This window comes from Eschrichtius robustus, chromosome 16 (genome assembly GCF_028021215.1).
Source record: "Eschrichtius robustus isolate mEscRob2 chromosome 16, mEscRob2.pri, whole genome shotgun sequence".
In the NCBI taxonomy this organism is placed as follows: domain Eukaryota; kingdom Metazoa; phylum Chordata; class Mammalia; order Artiodactyla; family Eschrichtiidae; genus Eschrichtius; species Eschrichtius robustus.
Genome location: NC_090839.1, coordinates 2,465,156 through 2,483,005, shown reverse-complemented (window position 1 = coordinate 2,483,005; position 17,850 = coordinate 2,465,156). Strand labels below are relative to the sequence as shown.

The following is a 17,850-nucleotide window of genomic DNA, read 5'->3' as shown; positions in this document are numbered from 1 at the left end:
GGCCCAGTCTGTGATTAGTGCCATTTATTTTGCTTCTGATTTCTTTTTGACTCAGTTCCCGCTGAATCTCTCTGTAGGAATATCCTTTTTATTATCTTATTTGACCTGAGGGCCTTTGTTTGCTTTCTACAGTGAGGTCTTGGTGACATTGACAGCGCTGCTTAATTGGTCCTCACGTGAGCCAGCTGGGGCGGCCGCGTCTCCTTTTCCCCTCATGGGGGACCCCGTGTTCCTCGAGAGAAAAGCCAGAGCGGCGCTTGGCCTCCCATCAGTGTGTGGGGCCGGGGGGCCTTCCTTACCAGTATCTGATGCAGGGATGAACGACCTCCAGCCTCACTGATCCGGACGACCCCCAGGCACTGGCAGAATTCAGCCTGGAAGCTTTGATTGGCAGCAGAAAGGGGCATCCTGAGACGAGGTGCTCTCATGGAAGTGATTCTGAGTTAGCGCCCAGCCCGGGTTCATTCCCAGCACATCCATCACTGAGCAGGTGTTTGCTGAACAGCTACTGCAGCCGAGCCCCATGTTAGGTGTCAGCCCCGTGGCTGTCATGCAAGGAAGCCCCACGGCAGAGCAGAGCCAGCACGAGTTTTGGAGGGACTTCCTGGCTGTGTGTTCCAATCACTCCAGGCCTCTAACTCCTCCGTCACATCAGGAGAATAAGAGTGCAGCTCACTGGGCTCTTGTGAGGATTAAATGAGCGAATGCATGTATGGAGGTAAGCATCATGCCAGGGATAAATGCTCCAATAATTAATAACGACAGTCACCACCACCACCAGCAGCAGTGCCAGCGTTCATTAAATCCTCGCACGCGCCAGGCAGTGGTCCAAGCAACACTTTACTATTAGCGCATACAGTGTTCAGAATATTGTAGATACTCTTTACAATATACATAACAGGAATATTGGGCTCAGAGAGGTTAAGTAACTTGCCCAGGGTCACACAGCTAAGAAGCAGCAGAGCCTGGATTCATACCTAGGCTGTCTGACCTGGAGATTGTGCAGCTGACCGTTATAACGACAGGGGCAGCTGCTTCCACCCTTACTGCCAAGGTGGGCCTGGGGTCCACGTCCACGGAGCTTACATCACCTGTAAGATGGGTACGTAATGCACCAGGCAGAGTGTGCACTCAGTAAGAGTGAGCCAACACCATCCACATCGTCGCCGTCATCATCATCATAAAGACTGTTACTATCTTACTGTATTAATGTGGTCTGATAACATTAGTCTATGTGCATGTATCACACGTAGCGTATCGTAATATAAAGCACTTATACAAGTAATCGCATTGTTATTATCATTGTGGTTGTTGTTATCATTACTAATCGAACACGGTGCGGTGCGTTCTGAGATACGTGAGAAAGGGGATGGGTCACCCTCCACCTGGAGGGGTTCCTAGGTGGTGTAGCTTGCATCTCTGGTGAAGCCAGCAATTCCTGGAGAGCGTCTCTCCTCTCGAACCGCCCCATACCTTCGACCTCAGGCCCCCTCCATCAGATGTGTCCTCTCTCCCCTGAGGTCTTCCTCTTCGCTTGTCAAGGCTCACCTCAAGGATTTACTCCCCACCAGAGGCTGTCCCACCCCGCCTGCCTCTCTTGGGCGAGTGAGGGAAGCGGTTCTGGGAATCGCTGTATCTCCATGAAGAAAGATTGTGCTCTCCTGGACCTTGGGAGACTTGGCTTTCTAAAGCCCTTTCATGTTCCCACTCTGATGGGGACACGGAGGGACAGAAGTGAGACACTGCACCTGAACACTGCTATAAGGAGTGGGTGGAAGACACTGGGGAGGGGTGTGGACTGCATCAAAGGGTGGACGTGCCTCCATCTGAGCGGTCAGCTCTCCTCCCCCCAGCAGATCCTTGAGCCAGAACCACCACATCTACCAACTTCTCAAATGGATTCAGATCCAGATTTTTATGTGAAATCTTTCCATTTTTAAATGTTGGAAGCTTCATATTAAAAAACAGAGAAACCACAACAGCCACCGTGTGGGCCAAATCAAACACTTGTGTAGTTTGGAAGCCTCAGCAACTGCTGGACTTTGAGCGCCTCAAGCCCCCTCCCCTCGCTTCCCCGACACCCACAGTCATTCTGCAGCCTCCCCAGGGCCCGTTGTGAAAGTCTGCCCCCGGGCTTGGAGCCGCTGGGCCGGATCCCCAGCCATGGATTCAAGCCAGGGGGTCAGCATGTCCCAGAGAATTAGGAATTGTCACCTCTCCATCTGAAGTTGGGCTCTCCCCCGGGAGGGCAGGACGTGCCAGGGCAGGGCTGGGCCTTTGGGGAGCCCCTGGGGGTCCACCTTCAGCTTCTCAGTCGCTCGCGTCTTCCTAGGCCTGAAATTTCGAAGCTTTGTAAAAAGATGTGCTGGGAAGCTTGTCACTGGATCAGTGGCTCCCAAACCCCAGAGAAAAAGGTCTGACCACTTAGCCCATATTTGCTATTTTATAAATTATATGCAGGAGCTCCTGTATTACTGTTGTTTAGTAAAAACACACAGCATAAAGTGACATGTTAAAGGATGAGGAAAACAGATGTTTACTTAATTTATTAACAGTAAAAGAACCTTTCGCACTATTAATATGTATATGGCATTATTAATAATGTTACTAATATTCTAAACACAGCTTTTAAAGGTCTTGCTAACTCTGCTATCAACATTTCATCTCCAGGCACAGTAAACACTTAGGGCAAGCTCTGTCACTAATGAGGTGGGGATAAATCCATATTAAATCCGGAGAGTCTCGTTAACTTCAGATGTTTGGGATGATTTCATCAAGTCTGCTTTGTTCCTCCATGGCCTTTAACCTCTTAATGTGGCTGACAGACAGACAACTTGGTTTAGGACTAGAAGTAGGGCCGCTCTGTCTGGCCCTCTGCCTGTTTTTATGAATAAAGTTTTATTGGCACACAGCCTGCTTGTTAGGTATCGGCTGTGGCTGCTTTTACACATCAGCAGAGTTGAGTAGTTGCAACAGAGACCACGTGGCCCTCCAAACCTAAAATATTTATTCAATGGCCCTTTCTGGAAAAGTAATGATCCCCAAACATGGCGTGCACCCCCCCCCTGAACCACAAGGGGCCCTGTTGAAGATCTGGATCCCAGCTCCTCCTTTGCAGATCTCGTAGGCAGGGGTGGGAGGGTAGGGTCGGTATTTTAATGAGCTTCTCAGGCACTGTGGGCGAGAGCAGGCTTGGGAAGAATCTAGAAAACACTCTGGTCTCTCAGTGACTTCCTGTTAGGGTCATAGTTGTCAAGGGCTGAGGGGACATTTCTCAAGCCCACCTGACCAGGGTCTCTCGAGGTACATCTGTCCTCAGACCATCTACATAGGAAGAGTCCAGCTCACGGGGGTGCTCACAGCAGGCGCACATCCTGCCCCCACCCCCACCGCCAGGTGGGTGATCTGTTGTTTTAACCACGTCTGAACCACGGCTGTGTGGCAGGGTCCACGCCAGGCACAGCCTCGGAGCAACCCGCCTTGTGTCTCGTCTCTCCCCAGCTCAGCCTTTCCAGGTCTCTCAGGCCCTGGGGGCCATGCGGAGGCACCAGAGGGGTAATTGTTCCCCTTTATCTCTGTCGCCGCCTCACCTGTAACCCCATTTGAGCCTTGGGACACAACCCCAGGGGGCTGGATGCCCCAGGACTGGGGAGGGGGTGATAGGGGTCTAGCGGGTTTCTTGATATACTTTTTGATACTACTTAAATCTTTAAACTAGGTGAAAATTATTTTGATAAAAATATTTATTGAAATAAGGGCCATCTAGGAAGTCTTTGAAAATGAGGCCTCTTCTGGGGGTGATTTCCTTTGGGAGGCGGGAGGCCGGGTAGTTCTAGGAGGCTGTCAGGATCCTTCCCCGATGCAGGCGGGGCTTTCCAGGTGGGTTCGCTTTGTGAAAATCCATCAATCTGTACATTTATGACTTCCTTGCTTTTCTGCATGTATTATGTGCTTTCCTAAACACACTTTTTTTAAAATACAGGCTTTTGAAGGTAGGCCCAAGGTGACCTAGAGTCACCTTGATGTGCTGACGGGATTGAACTTGAAACCTGTGCCCTGGGAACTGGTACTTTTTATAGGTCCTGTCATTTTCTTCAGAAAGGCATTGTATTCTTTTCTTGTTTAAAATGTTGATGTACGGAATATAAATATTTAAATTACACTACAGTTTTCCGTTGAAAGAGAAACAATTCCTGCCCAAGTAGGACCCTCATTTGGTGGGCGTGGGCAGTGCTGGTGGGGCCCCTGCACCTGCCTCGGGAAGGAGCAGTTAACATGGATGGAGGGAAGGAATGATGAGATTCTTTCATGTGTCAAAGTTTAGGAACCAGGCTTCGAAAACAGTCCCGTAAGGGCCTGGCTATGTCACGGTTACTATTTTTTAAGCACCCCGTCCAGAGAATGGATTTTTTTGTTGAGGGGGGAGGTTTACTTGTGTGATGGACAACCAGTCGTTGACCAGTGGGCAGCTCTGCGCACGAGGTACTGTGGGGAGGGAGCTCAGAGTGTTTCTGCAGGATTCACTCGCTATTTTCATTTACAGAGACTCGTATTCTCACGTTAGCATTGAATGAGCATCCAAGTAGATCAGTCTTGCTTATTTATCTTGGGATTGATGATGTACCTCGAAAGATTTTCAGCTTTAAATATTTACGGAGGCTTGATTTTGCATTATGATAGATTTGCATCTATTTACAACTTATGTAGAGAAGAGATGATGTTCCCAAGAGTGCTATTTAGAGATAAAGAAGAAGACTCGAATCATGTTGTTTGAGACTTATAAGGGTAAAGGAAACAGGAAGGACTTTGCACTAGTGGCTTCTCCAGAGAAAGACAACTGATAGGATGTGTATGAGTGGAGAGAGATTGACTGTAAGGCTCTGGCTCACGCAAAGATGGGGGGAAATCTGCAGAGCAGGCTGGAGACCCAGGGAAGAGTTGATTCCATGGTACAGTTGCATCGGAAGGCAGTCTGCTGGCAGAATTTTCTCTTTGTCGAGAGACCTCAGTCTTTTCTTTGTGAAGGCTTCACCTGATTAGATGAGGCCCATCCACATTATGGAGGACCTTCTGCTTTATTCCAAGTCTGCTGGTTTCGATGTTAATCTCATCCCCAGATACCTTCAGCCACCTGTAGACTGGTGTTGGATAGGACATCCGGCCCGAGCTGACCCACAGCATTAACAATCGCAAACCTGGTCTGCTTCATAGGTTCACTGATGGCTGCGGGTGGAGGAACCACCTGCCTCTTGAGAGAAGCAGGTCGTGTTCTCCATGAGCCACTGAGACCTGATCTAGTAGGAAGAATTGTGCCCAGCAGCGGGCAGGGAGCTTCACTTGCCATGCATGCCGGCAACCCTGTCATTTCTTATGGAGAGAAACCAGAGCAGTTAGAGGCACGAGGATGGCCTTCCTCCTCTGCCGGTGTCCTCTTGTGAATCATGCACTTTTCACCTCCCCAAAGCCCGAGGCGTGGCACCCAGGCTGCACACCCATGCCTTGGGCCAGTAGAATCCAGCTGAGCGAGGGTTAATAATTTTGACACATTTCTTGGGCATCATACATTCTGTCCTGACGTATTCAGATGCAGGTCCCAGAAAAGCACTGGATTTGGACATGTTCCAGACTGCCTTTCTCATTAAGCTTCTTTTTTTTTTTTTTTTAACATCTTCATTGCAGTATAAATGCTTTAAAGGGTTGTGTTAGTTTGTGCTGTATAACAAAGTGAATCAGCTGTACGTATACATATATCCCCTTATCCCCTCCCTCGTGCGTCTCCCTCCCACCCTGCTTATCCCACCCCTCTAGGTGGTCACAAAGCACCGAGCTGATCTCCCTGTGCTATGCAGCTGCTTCCCACTAGCTATCTGTTTTACATTTGGTAGTGTATATATGTCAGTGCTATTCTCTCACTTTGTCCCAGCTTACCCTTGCCCCTCCCTGTAACCTCAAGTCCGTTCTCTATATCTGTGTCTTTATTCCTGTCCTGCCCCTAGGTTCATCAGAACCTTTTTTTTTTTTTTTTTGATTCCATATATGTGTGTTAGCATACGGTGTTTGTTTTTCTCTTTCTGACTTACTTCACTCTTTATGACAGACTCTAGGTCCATCCACCTCACTACAAATAACTCAATTTCGTTTCTTTTTATGGCTGAGTAATATTCCATTGTATACATGTGCCACATCTTCTTTATCCATTCATCTGTCGATGGGCACCTGGGTTGCGTCCATGTCCTGGCTATTGTAAATACTGCTTCAGTGAATATTGTGGTACATGACTCTTTTTGAATTATGGTTTTCTCAGGGTGTATGCCCAGTAGTGGGATTGCTGGGTCATATGGTAGTTCTATTTTAGTTTTTTAAGGAACCTCCATGCTGTTCTCCATAGTGGCTGCATCAATTTATATTCCCACCAACACTGCAAGAGGGTTCCCTTTTCTCCACACCCTCTCCAGCAATTATTGTTTGTAGATTTTTTGATGATGGCTGTTCTGACCGGTGTGAGGTGATACCTCATTGTACTTTTGACTTGTATTTCTCTAATGATTAGTGATGTTGAGCATCTGCTCATGTGTTTGTTGGCAATCTGTATGTCTTCTTTGGAGAAATGTCTGTTTAGGTCTTCTGCCCATTTTTGGATTGGGTTGTTTGTTTTTTTGATACTGAACTGCATCAGCTGCTTGTATATCTTGGAGATTAATCCTTTGTCAGTTCCTTCGTTAGCAAATATTTTCTCCCATTCTGAGGGTTGTCGTTTCGTCTTGCTTGTGGTTCCCTTTGCTGTGCAAAAGCTTTTAAGTTTCATTAGGTCCCATTTGTCTATTTTTGTTTGTATTTCCATTTCTCTAGGAGGTGGGTCAAAAAGGATCTTGCTGTGATTGATGTCACAGAGTGTTCTGCCTGTGTTTTCCTCTAAGAGTTTTATAGTGTCTGGCCTTACATTTAGGTCTTTGATCCATTTTGAGGTTTTTTTTGTGTATGGTGTTAGGAATTGTTCTAATTTCATTCTTTTACATATAGCTGTCCAGTTTTCCCAGCACCACTTATTGAAGAGGCTGTCTTTTCTCCATTGTATACTCTTGCCTCCATTATCAAAGATAAGGTGACCATACGTGCGTGGGTTTACCTCTGGGCTTCTATCCTTTTCCATTGATCTATATTTCTGTTTTTGTGCCAGTACCATACTGTCTTGAGTACTGTAGCTTTGTAGTATAGTCTGAAGGCAGGGAGCCTGATTCCCCCAGCTCCATTTTTCTTTCTCAAGATTGTTTTGGCTATTTGGGGTCTTTTGTGTTTCCATGCAAATTGTGAAATTTTTTGTTCTAGTTCTGTGAAAAATGCCATTGGTAGTTCATAGGGATTGCACTGAATCTGTAGGTTGCTTTGAGTAGTATAGTCATTTTCACAGTGTTGATTCTTCCAATCCAAGAACACGGTATATCTCTCCACCTGTTCGTATCATCTTTAATTTCTTTCATCAGTATCTTACAGTGTTCTGCATACAGGTCTTTCGTCTCCTTTGGTGGGTTTATTCCTAGGTATTTTATTCTTTTTGTTGCAGTGGTAAATGGGAGTGTTTCCTTAATTTCTCTTCCAGATTTTTCATCTTTAGTGTATGGGAATACACGAGATTTCTGTGCATTAATTTTGTATCCAGCTACTCTACCAAATTCATTGATTAGCTCTAGTAGTTTTCTGGTAGCATCTTTAGGATTCTCTATGTATAGTACCATATCATCTGCAAACAGTGACAGTTCTACTTCTTTTCTGATTTGGATTACTTTTATTTATTTTTCTTCCCTGATTGCTGTGGCTAAAACTTCTAAAACTATGTTGAATAACAGTGGTGAGAGTGGGCAACCTTGTCTTCTTCCTGATCTTAGAGAAGTGGTTTCAGTTTTTCACCACTGAGAACAATGTTGTCTGTGGGCTTGTCATATATGGCCTTCATTATGTTGAGGTAGGTTCCCTCTATGCCTACTTTCTGGAGAGTTTTTATCATAAATTGGTGTTGAATTTTGTCAAAAGCTTTTTCTGCATCTATTGAGATTATCATATGGTTTTTATCCTTCAATTTGTTTATATGGTGTGTCACACTGATTGATTTGCATATATTAAAGAATCCTTGCATTCCTGGGATGAACCCCACCTGATCATGGTGTATGATCCTTTTAATGTGCTGTTGAATTCTGTTTGCTAGTATTTTGTTGAGGATTTTTGTATCTATGTTCATCAGTGATATTGGCCTGTAGTTTTCCTTTTTTTGTGACATCTTTGTCTGGTTTTAGTATAGGGTGATGGTGGCCTTGTAGAATCATTTTGGGAGTGTTCCTCCTTCTGCTGTATTTTGAAAGAGTTTGAGAAGGAAAGGTGTTAGCTCTTCTCTAAATGTTTGATAGAATTCGCCTTGAAGCCATCTGGTCCTGGGCTTTTGTTTGTTGGAAGATTTTTAATCACAGTGTCAATTTCAGTGCTTGTGATTGGTCTGTTTACATTTTCTATTTCTTCCTGGTTCAGTCTCGGAAGGTTGTGCTTTTCTAAGAATATGTCCATTTCTTCCAGGTTGTCCTCTTTTATTGGCATAGGGTTGCTTGTAGTAGTCTCTCATGATCCTTTGTATTACTGCGGTGTCAGTTGTTACTTCTCCTTTTTCATTTCTAATTCTGTTGATTTGAGTCTTCTCCCTTTTTTTCTTGGTGAGTCTGGCTAATGGTTTATCAATTTTGTTTACCTTCTCAAAGAACCAGCTTTTAGTTCCATTGCTCTTTGCTATTGTTTCCTTCATTTCTTTTTTATTTATTTCTGATCTGATCTTTTTGATTTCTTTCCTTCTGCTAACTTTGGGGTTTTTTTTTGTTCTTCTTTCTCTAATTCCTTTAGGTGTAAGGTTAGGTTGTTTATTTGAGATTTTTCTTGTTTCTTGAGGTAGGATTGTATTGCTATATAAACTTCCCTCTTAGAACTGCTTTTGCTGCATCCCATAGGTTTTGCATCATCGTGTTTTCATTGTCGTCTGTTTCTAGGTATTTTTTGATTTCCTCTTTTATTTCTTCAGTGATCTCTTGGTTATTTAGTAGCGTACTGTTTAGCCTCCACGTGTTTTATTTTTTATAGTTTTTTTTCCTGTAATTGATATCTAGTCTCATAACGTTGTGGTGGGAAAAGATACTTGATACGATTTCAATTTTCTTAAATTTACCAAGGTTTGATTTGGAGAATGTTCCATGAACACTTGAGAAGAAAGTGTATTCTGTTGTTTTGGGATGGAATGTCCTATAAATATCAATTAAGTCCATCTTGTTTAATGTGTCATTTAAAGCTTATGTTTCCTTATTTATTTTCATTTTGGATGATCTGTCCATTGGTGAAAGTGGGGTGTCAAAGCCCCCAACTATTCTTGTGTTACTGTCGATTTCCCCTTTTATGGCTGTTAGCATTTATTTGCCTTACGTATTGAGGTGCTCCTATTTTGGGTGCATAAATATTTACAATTTTTATATCTTCTTCTTGGATTGGTCCCTTGCTCATTATGTAGTGTCCTTCTTTGTCTCTTGTAATAGTCTTTACCTTAAAGTCTATTTTTTCTGATATGAGAATTGCTACTCCAGCTTTCTTTTGATTTCCATTTGCATGGAATCTCTTTTTCCATCCCCTCACTTTCAGTCTGTATGTGTCCCTAGGTCTGAAGTGGGTCTCTTGTAGACAGCATATGTATGGGTCTTGGTTTTGTATCCATTCAGCCAGTCTATGTCTTTTGGTTGGAGCATTTAATCCATTTACATTTAAGGTAATTATCAATATGTATGTTCCTGTTATCATTTTCTTAATTGTTATAGGTTTGTTTTTGTAGGTCTTTTCCTTCTCTTGTGTTTCCTGCCTAGAGAAGTTCCTTTAACATGTGTTGTAAAGCTGGTTTGGTGGTGCTGAATTCCCTTAGCTTTTGCTTATCTGTAAAGGTTTTAATTTCTCCATCGAATCTGAATGAGATCCTTGCTGGGTAGAGTAATCTTGGTTGTAGGTTTTTCCCTTTCATCGCTTTAAGTATGTCCTGCCACTTCCTTATGGCTTGCAGAGTTTCTGCTGAAAGATCAGCTGTTAGCCTTATGGGGATTTCCTTGCATGTTATTTGTTGCTTTTCCCTTGCTGCTTTTAATATTTTTTCTTTGTATTTAATTTTTGATAGTTTGATTCATATGTGTCTCAGCATCTTTCTCTTTGGGTTTATCCTGTATGGGACTCTCTACGCATCCTGGACTTGATTGACTGTTTCCTTTCCCATGTTAGGGAAGTTTTCGACTATAATCTCATCAAATATTTTCTCAGACCCTTTCTTTTTCTCTTCTTCTTCTGGGACCCCTGTAATTTGAATGTTGGTGCGTTGAATGTTGTCCCAGAGGTCTCTGAGACTGCCCTCAATTCTTTTCATTCTTTTTTCTTGATTCTGCTCCCTGGCAGTTATTTCCACCATTTTATCCTCCAGCTCACTTATCCATTCTTCTGCCTCAGTTATTCTGCTATTGATTCCTTCTAGAGTATTTTTAATTTCAGTAATTGTGTTGTTCGTCACTGTTTGTTTGCTCTTTAGTTCTTCTAGATCCTTGTTAAATGTTTCTTTTGTTTTCTCCATTCTGCTTCCGAGCTTTTGGATCATCTTTACTATCATTACTCTGAATTCTTTTTCAGGTAGGTTGCCTATTTCGTCTTCATCTATTTGGTCTTGTAGGTTTTTACCTTGCTCCTTCGTCTGTAATATATTTTTTTGTCGTTTCATTTTTTTTTTGATGGGTGGGGCTGTATTCCTGTCTTACTGGTTGTTTGGCCTGAGGCGTCCAGCACTGGAGTTTGCAGGCAGTTGGATAGAGCTGAGTCTTGGTGCTGAGATGAGGACCTCTGGGAGGCCTCACTCCAATTGATATCCTCTGAGGTCTGACGTTCTCTGTTAGTCCAGCAGTTTGGACTCTGAGCTCCGACCACAGGAGCTCGGGCCTGACCTCCAGCCTGGGAACCATGTTCCTGCAAGCCTTGTGTCGTGTTAAAAAAAAGGAGGAAAGAAAAAGCGGAGCAGTACAATATCAAAGATTAAAAAACAAAATAAAATTAGATAAAAAATACATTAGGAAAAGTAAAACTATAATTGAAACAACTGCAACAAGGTAAAATAACACCACAACAGAAAAAAGGAAAAAAAAAAAAAAAAAAAAAATGGGGGCGGGGGAACAAGCCAAAAAGAGAGATCACTAACAAGGTATAAAGAATAAAATAAAATTTGAAAAGTAAAAGATTTATTAGGAAAAATAAAAATATAAAAGAATCAGCAACAATGAACCAACAAGGTAAAACACAACCCCAATCTAAAAGAGGAAAAAAGAAAAGAAGAAAAGAAAAAAGCCTTGGCTCTTGGGACGGAGTTTAGGCTGGGGATGGAACTTAGGCAGGGGCGGGGTTTAGGGTGGGGCGGGACCTAGGCAGGTGGGGGGTGACTTTTGAACATGGGGCGGGGCCTAGGCTCAGGACCCATGTAGCTGGATAAGGCCTTGGGGGCGGGGCCGAGGTGGGGTGACGTTTGAGCGTGGGGCGGGGCCGCTGCTTAGGACCTGCCCGGAAGGGGAGCGGCAGCACATGGAAATGCGGGCCTTTGGAACGTGGGGTTCGGGAGTTTGGGGGTGAGGCCCTGGGTGAGGTGTGTGTGTGGGGTTTATGCCCACGTGGTGGAGGGCGTCTCCGTGGGTAGACGTAGGGCCCCGGCTGGGCTGCAGGGGAGGGGCTTGGGCTCTGCACGCAGGAGGGAGGCTCCGAGGGCAGAGGATTAGGTCCCAGCAGCCTCCCCGCGCCTGAGTGGTCAAGGAAAGCGCTGGCCGCGTGCCCTTCTGTTCCTCCGCGCCCCTCCCCGACCGTCTCCCCCAGGGTCTCCCCCGTCCCCGCTGTACCCCTAACCGTGGGTGGGTCCCGCTGGGTGTGGGAACTCCTCCCCTCCCCCAGCCGCCCCTCAGGGGTGCAGGCCCCAGAGGCCCGGCCTTTACTTTTGCTCCCCCTTACCTCCCTCCCACTCCCTCGGGACCCCGTGGCTGGAGGGGGCCTCGGTGGGCAGAGGATCAGGCCCGGGATCTCAGCAGGTTCCCGGGGGCCCAAGTGGGCAGGGGAAACCTGGCCACGCTTCCTTTTGGTCCCCTGCCCTCCCAGTGGTCCCCCCATTTCCCCCTTCGGGCGTGGGATCCCTTCCCCTCCCCCAGCCACCCCTCAGGGGCGCCAGTCCCGTCCCACCTCCACTTGTCCTCCCCCCTCACTCCCCCCACGCCCCACGTCCTACCCGGTCGCTGGGGGTTCCTCCCGTCCCCTTAGGTGTCCACAGTCCTCCGCCGGTGCCTGGTAGGTGCCCTAGCTGTGCGGGGACGCGAACTCCACATCCTCCTAGTACGCCATCTTGACTCCGCCCCCTCTCATTAAGATCCTTACCAAACAACATCCTTGCTCTTGGAAAAGCTAGGAAAGTGTACATTTTCTTGCTTGGTTTTCGTGTCATAAAGTTGTCGCACAGACGTTTGTTTAGAAGTGACCTGGAGCTGTGGCCACAGTTCCCGACCGTGATGGTTTCAGTCAGTGAAGCCAACTCCTCTGAGTCACTTGGTGAAAGCAGCTGAGGTGGTTTGTCACTCGCTCTGGGTCCCAACAGACCTCCTCGGCTCAGCCGCTGACCCCTCATGATTCAGGATACCCCTTGGGCCACTTAGTCCACTCTTGGAAGTTGGGCTACAATCCCCCTTTTCTTCCACCCACTGGCCTTTTCTCTAGAACAAGGAAGAGGGGCAGCATTTATATTTGCCTTGTACAAACAGAGGGAAACCTTCCCCTCCGCTCCATGGCTTCCTCGTTTCTGGGAAAACTATTTTACTTGCATTAGCCATTGTTGCCCCTTTAATCATAGCGACAGTTGTAAGCAGAGTACCTGGAACAGAACACCCACCTTTAGACCCCAGGATAGAACGCCCACCTCAAGTTACCATATGACTCTGCAATCCCACTTCTGGGCATATATCCAGAGAAAACTCTAATTCAAAAAGATACATGCACCCCAATGTTCATTGCAGCATTATTTACAATAGCCAAGGCATGTAAGCAACCTAAATGTCCATGGACAGATGAATGGATAAAGATAACGTGGTATATATACACAATGGAATATTACTTAGTCATAAAAAAAGAATGAAATAATGCCATTTGCAGCAACATGGATGGATCTAGAGATTATCAAACTAAGTGAAGTAATATAGACAGAGACAAATGTCATATGATATTATATGTGGAATCTAAAAATGATACAAATGAACTTATTTATGAAGCAGAAACAGACCCAGAGACACAGAAAACAAATTTATGGTTACCAAAGGGGAAGCGGGGGAGGGATAAATTAGGAGTTTGGGATTAACAGATACATACTACTATATATAAAATAGATAATCAACAAGGACCTACTGTATAGCACAGGGAACTATACTCAATACTTTGTAATAACCTGTAAGAGAAAAGAGTCTGAAAAAGAATAGATATATTTACATATGTATATATATATAAAAAACTGAATCACTTTGCTGTACACCTGAAACTAACACAACATTATAAATCAACTATACTTCAATAAAAAAAATAAAAATTAAAAAAACACCCACCTCAGACCCCGACAGAGCAGGGCGCATTCTGCCCCATCACCCCCGCCGTGGCCGCTCCTGTAAGCTGGCCTGCACATCCGTTCCAGGGTTTCTAGGTTGTGCAGCCTCTTGTTGTGGAGGCATCCCTCTGGCCTTGACTGGGGTTAAATTTGTTATCACCTGAACCTCAAATCTTTATTTACACTAACTTCTTCCTAGACTGGACCCTCCAAACAGGATTGTCGGGTTTGTTGTTTGGTTTTTTTTTTAGGAAAAAAGAACTACCCATTTTTTAAAAAAGATCTGTAACGGAAATTTTCAAACCCCCTGGGTAAGTCTCGGCTTCTAGTTTCCAACCTGGGACGTGTCTTTTGCACCCGTGCCACCACCGAATCACCTGCCCTCCTTCGCAGAAGCAGCGTAAAGCACTGAGACTGACCCACTGTTGTCTATCAGGCCACGCGCCGCCTCACTCACTCCTGACATCCATCCTTAAATCCTCCACGTGGCCGGTCTGCGATTTGATGTCTTTTTAGCCGGTGTTGTATTTGGTGCCTGCTTTCATGTGTGATGCTGAACCTTGAGAGGCTGGGATGAAATGAACTCTGCACCTGCTCTCCAGGGGCTCCCAGACAAGTGATGGCCTTCCAGGCAGGGGCTGAGGACAGGGGTTGTGGGCTGACCTGTGCCACTTAGGGTGAGGGAGCTGTGAGGCCATGGGGCCACCCCCAAGGCCAGTGGTCCTCGCATAGCTCCCACTGCAGGGACCCCACTGGATAGCTGCATTCAGGTGCCAGGGGTGGAGTGAGGGTTTGCTGGGTGGCCCTCCCACCTGGACCCCCTCCTGTCCTCTTTAGACAGGTGCCCTTGCAGGGACAGCTCTTCTGGAGGTGGGTCATGGCCTGACCCTGACTGCAGAGGATGGTGACACGGAGGACGGTTCACTCCATGCTCACGGCCCTGGTGGCAAAGCAGAGCTACCCGTCCATCTTCAGGGGGCTTCTCCAGGGGGGTTTCACTCCCCTCAACTTGCAGAAGCCTTTGGAGGCCAGAATGTTTTTATACCTGTTCAACACAACGCACTAGGATGAAGGCTGTTAAAATCTTGCTTGCAATTAGCAGCATCTCTCAGAAGCCGTAGTCGAATACAGAAGTATCTGTTGAAAGGAAGGAAAGGACGGAGCCCGTTAGTGTTGCTACAAGGTGAGGTGGGGGTTGCTGAGCTGTGGCAGCCCAGGGGAAGGGGTGCAGTCCCGCTAGCAGCCTGGACGAGCTGGGGTCTGCTTGGGGGGACAGACACCCCCCAAGTCTCAGGACTAACATCAGAGGTTACATCTTACTCCTCCTCCCCGTCCCCATGAGTCTGTAGGGCTCTGCTCCACACAGTCAGGCAGGGATCCAGGCTTCACCCTCTCCTTCCCATCCAAAGCCGGGACTCATCTGTCGCCACTGCAGCAACCCGCCCACTGGGAGGAACCCAGGGCCACGGCGTCCATTGGGCAGAATTAGACTCACGGCCACACCAGAGAAACTGGCCTTTCCAGAGAAACTGAAGTCACACAATATGGGGGAAGGGCCGGGGGTGGTGGGGACGTGGGAGCACCTTCAGATCCATTGGTGGGACAATGTGTCTCCTTTGGCATTGATGCAGCCCCATCTCAGAGACCTGTCGTGGGGACAGCCAGTGGGGGTCAGATGCGGTTTGCGCAGGCTGGAGATCTCCCCTATAATGTCTGCCCTGGTTATTTAGCTCTTGGATGCAGCAGGGATTTTTTTAATAATGAGTATTTGCAAAGAGCTTTAGTCTTAAGGCACATACTTCTCTTACCTGAATGAGTGTTAGACCAGTTTACAGATGAGAAAACAAAGTTTAAGCCATGTTCTCACAGGGCGCCATGGTGGAGTCTGTTGGAGAACATCCTTTTTCCTTCTCTTCCTTACTTACAGATCCACAAATTTATCCAGGACAAATAGTATATCAGCCAAAAATCTTGTTTCCTATGTTCCATTGTAGCTAGGTGTTGCCATGTGACTAAGTTCTCACCAAAAATATTTCGTGAGACTTCTGGAAGGTTTTTTTTTTTTTTTCTTTTTTTTGCAAACTTTCCCTTATGCCTCCCCCCCTCAACCTCCTTCCTTCCTCCTTTTTTTCTGTGTGGAACATAGAAGTGATGGCTGGAGATCCAGCAGCCACCTTGGACCATGAGGGGACTTTGAAGATGGAAACCCCATGTACACAGGGCAGAGAAATACACCATCCTGCCAGCAACTGTAATCCTCTGGATTGCCAACCTCTGGGCTTCATTTATGTGAACAAATACACCTTTACAAGTTTGAGGGCGTGTCTGTGTGTACAGTTGAACCTAATGCAGCTTTTCCTACAGCATAACTTTTATTTTTGCTGGGGGAAGGGGTAGTACTTCAGTTGTAGCTTCACTCATCTTGGGTTGTTGTCATACTCTGTGGTATGTTGTCACCTCTCTAGAAGTCAGGACATTCTGGAAAGTGACCACTTTGTGCCACCAACCCCCGCCTCCCCCCATGCAGGTGCAATGATTCCAGTCAGATAATCTCAGGGAAAATGTGTAAGCCGGATTCAGAGAACGGGAAAGGGTCCTTCTCTACGTCACTTATTTCTGCCCCATACCAGGGTATCAGTTTCCGAATTATTCTCCAGGTGTCTATGCTTCACCTGACATGTTTCTGTGTCTGAATCTTTCTTCCAGCAACTTCTGCCTATGCCCTCGATTTTGCATGGGACACTTTTTCTGCACAGATAATAATAGACCTTGAATTTTCTTTATCCCCTCAACCAAAAGGGCGAACGGGAAAGCAGCATCTTTGTGGAATCACTTCCCCCTTTAGCTAAATACGACAACGAAACGGGTGGCAGAACACAACTTATCAGGAAAAATCTAGAAATCGCAGTGTGCGATCTTCAGCTCATGTAAATATCTCCACATGTTATTCTTAATTAATTATGTTTTATTGAAGCAATTAGGTGAATGACAACCTCGGTTAAGGACTAACGAGAGGGCCATGTCTTTTCATGTGCTACTGATCAGAAGGTGCAGCCAGGAGTCCCAGCGGCCGGGCGCCAGGTGGGGAGGGTGGGGAGGATGCCAGATGCTGCCGGGAAGCCAGGCGGGCAGTGGCCCGGGACCACGACTCCCACCGTCCCGGCTCAGGGGAAGAGGCCCTGCACTTGCCCCCCTCATTCCTCTGCTCTTTTCCTGTTTGTTTTAATTTCCAAAAACAATTAGGACAGCTGTTGAAGTCCTAAACAATGGCGCTTCTCTGGAAAGTTGGGTTAATTTTTCTAATTTTCACACCTTTCGCTCTCCTCCACAGTGGTGGAGTGATTTCGTGTCAAGGCATCAGATAAATTTCACACTTCCTCCCTTTTCTCAAATATCCGGTGGCACCAAAAGCACCCAGTGCACCTGGCCCTGACCCGGGGCTTCGAGACTTCATTGTGATTATGACTGTCGGAGGAGGAGACGTGATGATTCTCGACGTACCTTAGATTGAGGGAAGGATTTGGGTGGAAATAGCACCCTGTTTTCTTAAGGCCAAATTTCCTATTAATCTGCATCCTTTCCTAAGGGAAACGCCCAATATCTGGGGCTTCCGGGGTTTGCGATGGGGGAGATCTTGTTCCTTTCAGGAGGAACATTGTTAAGAAAACCATGGGTTGTTTTTACTCGTACCGTTGATACATCATCCAAATACCTTTTCAGGCTGATTTTGTTTAGGGGTCTGGTGACCACAGTTAAAGCTGTCCGTCCCCCTGTCTTTTGCACCTGCCTCTCCGGGAGGGGCAAGAGCTCTGGTCCCACTTCCCAGAAGCTATGCCAACCTCACTCCTCTCCACTGCCCTCCTCGGGCCTGGCGATTTCCCTCTAGCTCTGTCCGGTGAACACTGTGCTGCTCCCACACCCATCCCACGAGGAGATGCCCAGGCTTTAATCGAGCACCCTGGAATCACCCATCCCCGTGGCACTGATATTTCCCAGCGGGGGCAGAGTCCCACATCTTAGAGATGGACCTGGGTGCCCACGTAGGATCTTAGGGGATGCAATCTACTCAGTGTTCAAAAGTGAAGAATGGGAAATCAGAGTGGTTGAACCACGTACATGTAGCTATGGCCCTAATGCCTCGTGTTCATATTATGAAAGTAGTTAATATTCTCACATCTGCAGCAGAG

At 46.3% G+C, this 17,850-nt stretch overlaps 1 protein-coding gene across 2 annotated transcripts in view; it reads left to right on the top strand.

Moving 5' to 3' along the window:
- The window catches only part of CDH4 (cadherin 4), a 563,832-nt gene that overhangs the window by 114,481 nt on the left and 431,501 nt on the right, over nucleotides 1-17,850 (top strand). The window lies entirely within an intron of this gene.